The sequence below is a fragment of the Artemia franciscana genome, chromosome 16 (assembly GCF_032884065.1).
Source record: "Artemia franciscana chromosome 16, ASM3288406v1, whole genome shotgun sequence".
Lineage (NCBI taxonomy): Eukaryota > Metazoa > Arthropoda > Branchiopoda > Anostraca > Artemiidae > Artemia > Artemia franciscana.
The window spans coordinates 7,150,478-7,156,459 of NC_088878.1; the positions used below are offsets into that span (position 1 = coordinate 7,150,478).

Consider the following 5,982-nt stretch of genomic DNA (forward strand, 5'->3'; position numbering starts at 1 on the left):
GGGCTCATGGAGGGAAATATTGGAGGAGTTTTCAGAGGGCCACTTTATTTGATTGGGAATTTTTTTACAGGAGGATATCTCCAAGGGAAAATTTTTCGAGGGAATATAACATCCATTAATCTAAAGGAAAAGCTTATATTTTAACGAGGATTATTTTGACACGTCGAATTGACGAGTATTTTCACAAGGCCCTATTACCATAAGGTATCCATGCAAATATTTATGTGTAGTGTAATATTTAACACATAAACGCTAAAATAAGCTGAATAAGCTAACTATAAATAAACCACTTTTTATTTCCTTAATCATGTCCAAAGACTATTTGTATAAAACCCAAAAGCACATATATACACTTATTCAAAAAAAAGAAAAAAAAAAGAATAAAAAGCAAATTTGACATCATGTTACACGTTTAAGGCTAAAAGCTATTTCAATCAAAATGCTTGAGCATTGTGCAAGTTAGGTTTACTTTTGCAGCCATTAGGGTAGCCATTAGTCATTAGGGCAAGGGCCCCCAAGGGTATGAGTAACTACTTATTTTATTCAGAAGGACTAATAAATAAATCCTTGAGAATAAATAAATTTGTTAGACATTGCTGAATTCAAGATCATAAGGCTATTTTTATCCTGAGATGAATATATGTTGTTTTCCAAAAGACATCTCAGGAAAATGACCAAAAGTTATAGAAATAATATTTCTTATGAAAATATTAATTTGTCAATTATATTAAAAAGATAAGAACGTTATACCTTGATAGACTACGAATCGAACAGAAATCTCGCTGATTTTTTTTTAAAGATTCCCTTTTTTATACAAAAGAAAAAAAATGAGGTACATAGCATATTTTAGGGCAAAGGCTCATTGATAAATTTTAAAAGAAACAAAGACAAAGTAACATTTCGAATAAAACATTGAGCAAAAGTAAATCCAATTGCTTGAAGGATTATATTTCCTACTATTCTCTATATCCTCTATCAAACTAAGATCAAATAGAGCCTAAATTTTGGAATAGTTGCCAAACAACAGTTTGTTGACAACTGCCAGAAAAGTTGCCAGACAACAGTCATTAAAGTTGCCAGACAACAGTCATTGCTCACGCTCGGGTTTCTGGTGGGCAGACAGAATATCACCAGGTGCTGAACACTGTCCAGTTGGCAACGCGGCTTCATCGTGTTCGCAGACGTAAGATAAGAGTAAGTAGAATTGTATTAATATGGTATATCGGAAGATTCGGCTTGAAGTCTCAGCTTACACGTAATAAGTGGGCCATTTGAGCTAAATAACAGCACAAATAGAGGGGAATGGGCCCATGAGCAGCAAATTTTGACATCATTTCATTCTTTCTCATTCAAAAAACTATTTTGACCTCCAGTTTCACTTAGTGTTTTGTAGCGAATGGACTATATGCCAAAGAGTTAATTAATGAGCCTTGTTACCTTTCAATCACTTCTGACTTATTAAAAAAAAACAACAAAAAAACATTAAAACTTTTTATTCCATTTCAGAAGAGTCCTTTCCAAATATTCCAAAATTTAGGCTCTGTTTGATCTTAGTTTGATAGAGGATATAGAGAATAGTAGGGAATATAATCCGTCAAGCAATTGGATTTACTTTTGCTCAATGTTTTATTCGAAATGTTACTTTGTCTTTGTTTCTTTTAAAATTTATCAATGAGCCTTTGCCCTAAAATATGCTATGTACCTCATTTTTTTTCTTTTGTATAAAAAAGGGAATCTTTAAAAAAAATCAGTGAGATTTCTGTTCGATTCGTAGTCTATCAAGGTATAACGTTCTCATCTTTCTAATATAATTGACAAATTAATATTTTCATAAGAAATATTATTTCTATAACTTTTGGTCATTTTCCTGAGATGTCTTTTGGAAAACAACATATATTCATCTCAGGATAAAAATAGCCTTATGATCTTGAATTCAACAATGTCTAACAAATTTATTTATCCTCAAGGATTTATTTATTAGTCCTTCTGAATAAAATAAGTAGTTACTCATACCCTTGGGGGCCCTTGCCCTAATGACTAATGGCTACCCTAATGGCTGCAAAAGTAAACCTAACTTGCACAATGCTCAAGCATTTTGATTGAAATGGCTTTTAGCCTTAAACGTGTAACATGATGTCAAATTTGCTTTTTTTTGAATAAGTGTATATATGTGGTTTTGGGTTTTATACAAATAGTCTTTGGACATGATTAAAGAAATAAAAAGTGGTTTATTTATAGTTAGCTTATTCAGCTTATTTTAGCGTTTATGTGTTAAATATTACACTACACATAAATATTTGCATGGATACCTTATGGTAATAGGGCCTTGTGAAAATACTCGTGTATTTTCGACGTGTCAAAATAAGCCTCGTTAAAATATAAGCTTTTCCTTTAGATTAATGGATGTTATATTCCCTCGAAAAATTTTCCCTTGGAAATATCCTCCTGTAAAAAAATTCCCAATCAAACAAAGTGGCCCTCTGAAAACTCCTCCAATATTTCCCTCCATGAGCCCCCCCCCTAGCCGAAAATTTCACCACGTGCAAAACTAAACAGCCAAAAAGAAAATATGAACAAAAGAAAGAATCTTGAAATATTTTGCCTACTTTTCAAAATATAGGCAGAATATCCTATAGTATTTATTTTACATTCTTATTTATCTTGATTTTTTTTTCTTGTTTTTGGGGTAGAGTTATCATAGGAGGGTTCAAGTAATGGTATCATAGCTAGGTTCAAAAAAATAATTTGAACCTGCGAAATTACTGGAAACTGTAGAAGAGTTGCCCTATGTTAGAAGTGCACAGAAATAACAAGGTGGGACAAAAGAATACGAGTAATTACTCCCTCGTTGATTTGGTCTGGCACCAACCAAAGGTGGCCTTAGCCAGAATGTCTGGGGGCAATGGATTTCTACTTATTGGCTGGTCATCTTTACCGACAGATCTGGGTGATATTGTTATTACAATTACTGTTTTGTTCTACACCAGCTGGAATTTCTCTTCAAATTTTACACAAAGCTTGTTCCCAAAAATGAATGCCCGGGTTCTGCAAAGCTCATAGAAAGCTGTTTATACTCATCCAAAGGATTAATAATACGGCTTCTAGAGATATAACAGGATATCAATGGATATTCTTCTGAGTATCCACCAATCTTACTAGCTATATACTAGTATCACCGTTACGGTAGGTAAAGAAACACCTCACAAGGGATAGTCAATTCCTATGTTTAGACAGCCTGATTGGACTAAGGTCATTACTAAAAAAAATACTACAGTTGCCAACAATCTATGAAAAGGGGTTGAGCCTTATATCTCGAATCGGCAAAAAATTGTTATAAAGGGTATTTTCAATTACAACAGCAGAAAGAACTTGTTTCCCAAAGAGCATGGTGACTTTTTTTCCACACCTGGTAAGCGTGTGTTTTTTCAGCATGGTCAACATGTTTTGGTTTATCCGTAATAGAATTTCTGTGATTTTTTTGTTAATTAGATTCTAGTATAAGCTAAAACGTCGCAGGTTGGTATAGATTATTAATATTTTTTTATTGGGGGGGGGGGGGCTGAAATACTACGCCTGCACGGTGAAAATTTGGCATTGGTTGCACGACTTTCACTGGTTTTAAGTTTTATTATTGAATTACTAAGTAAACATAGAGCATTCACTAACTGCGCATGTACCAATAAGATGATTAAATATAGACTTGTCTCACATTAAGAGCTAATCCTCTAAATGATCATTGCGATAGTAGCTTATTCTGCATTTTTTTTCAGGCGCTTATAATATGCACTGGATTGAATCAATATCCACTGAATTGAATTCCACTGTCTTGGAAAAATTTCCCTACTGTTCCTAAATAGTGTTTGTTTGCACTTACCATGCATGCACTTATTCCACACCCCTGCGTTAATCATTGGCTATCAAGCAATAAATGATGTCGTATGGGTCACGTGACATTGAAACCCTATGATCCAACCGTAGAATTTTATTGTTTTGCCCGTAGGATTTTGATTCTGACCTCTAAGCAGAGTTTCTAAAATAACTAAAATTTCGACATTCTTAAGAATCCATTTTTCATATTCTATACTCGAGTTAAATTTTTTCAATAATTGTATAAGTTTTCAGATGTGGTATGACTTAGCTGACAACACTGATTTGCATCTTTAAGTAAGAGTTTTAGGGTCTATTCCGAAAATTGGAATAGGTTTAATATTCGATCCCACTCATATAGCAAGCTGATGAAAAATACTATTGCACTTATGCTATAAAAAATTAACGCTTAATGCTATAACCTCTTTTGTTCTAGAGTTACTTTCGATTTACGATCAACTCAAAATCTATTATAACAAAATTTTCACGAGTTTTACCGACCAAAAGCGTTAAGTACAGGTCTCCCCCACAGTCAAAAGTATAACGTCTTTTCAACAATCGACGGTTTAAAAGGCGTTTTATATATTTTTTTGCTAATCTTCAACATTTTGGAAAATGTCATAAAATATATGCCGTATTTCCACGACCTTACTGCAAAGTTCTTTTGAAAAATCAAAATTCTTCTTCAATAATTTTATTTGGTTCTTAAAAGTGTCCTCTAGGCTTTTCATACAAGCCTAGATACTCATGAAAACGCCCAAAAGTTTTTTGGGGTTAGTATGCTCATCCATAGACCAGAAGCTATCGTCAACGCAAAAGTACTGTATACATTGTTATTTCATTTAAAAATTCAATGCATGAAAACGATACATTTTCGCGAAAAAAAAGACACAATTTTAGAGATCAGAGCGGGCATATGTCGAATCCACTAAGTTAACAATCTTAAACCAAACAGCCTATATTGAAAGTAGAAATCCAGCACAAAAAGAAACGGAAAAGGCCATTAATATGAGTAGTCCAACCCTCATTTAACTCCCCAAAACAATTAGTGGCATTGGCTCTTCAATCAATACGCAATATATTTTCAATTGAAATTATTCTTTACCCGATGGTCAATATATTTGAGAGAATGAGTTATTTTAGTCATTTTATAATTATTATAACTTCGCCATTAGTGAGCATATAGATACAGTAAACCCTAGCATTAAGGTTTTTGGACAAGCAAGATCCCCTTTCCTACTTTTATCAGGTTCACTCTATATATAAAAAAGTCCTAGCTACATTTTTTAAGTTATAGCATTAATCCGCAAAAATAAAATGGCGGGCCCAGAAATAGGTCTGTCGAAACTGTTTTTGAAACATAACCACAAAATCACTTTTCCTCCATGGCATCCCCTTCTTAAAAGGGGATGCTTAAAGTTGAAAGTATACAATAGTTGTTCGTGTATAATAATACTCTTCATTAATTATTTTGATAAACATAGTTATGTATTTATTTTAATTTTCCCTATCTTGTACTCCGTCCCTATGAACTATCCCTAAATCTAAGAACAACAAGCAGTTTGCAAGAATACAAAGAAACAATATTTTATTGATTAAATTTATATATAAATATAAAATAAAAAAATGTTCTTGTATGTTGAGTCAGGAAGAGGTTCTTTGGCAGGAGCAGAGGCCACATAATTGCACAGCTTCAATGAGCAGTAAATTCGTTAGGTGAAGGATGAGCACAAAAGAAAATCGATTAAAATTTTTTTAAGGGTTCTATTTTTTTTAGTAAAATATAAAAAGGGGAGCAAAAAAAATATACGCGAATTTTACTCAGATTCTATTTAACTTGAGGTTTAGAACCCTTGTTTCTTTTATTTAAACTTTAAAATTATAAGAAACCAGTTCTGCTGCACTGTCTTTTTATGTAAAAATAAGCGTCTATACACAAAAAGACGAATGCAACAGAGAACAGGCCTATACAGAGAAATTTACTTTCCGAAATTTACTGCCCAGCTACTTCATTATCTAGAAAAGAAAAGGAAAGTCAATCATTTGCAGACAATAGACAATATGTTTTTCCGAACTAAAAAATTTATGAAAGGATAAATTTTGAAGACTGGCTAA

The 5,982-nt window shown here is 32.8% G+C and overlaps 1 long non-coding RNA gene across 1 annotated transcript in view; it reads left to right on the forward strand.

The window, feature by feature from the left end:
- Positions 1-1,101: 1,101 nt before the first annotated feature.
- The window catches only part of LOC136036847 (uncharacterized), a 21,357-nt gene continuing 16,476 nt past the window's right edge, over positions 1,102-5,982 (forward strand). The window contains exon 1 of the long non-coding RNA XR_010619791.1: positions 1,102-1,194. This is a non-coding gene — a long non-coding RNA (uncharacterized LOC136036847). The remainder of the gene's footprint in view (positions 1,195-5,982) is intronic.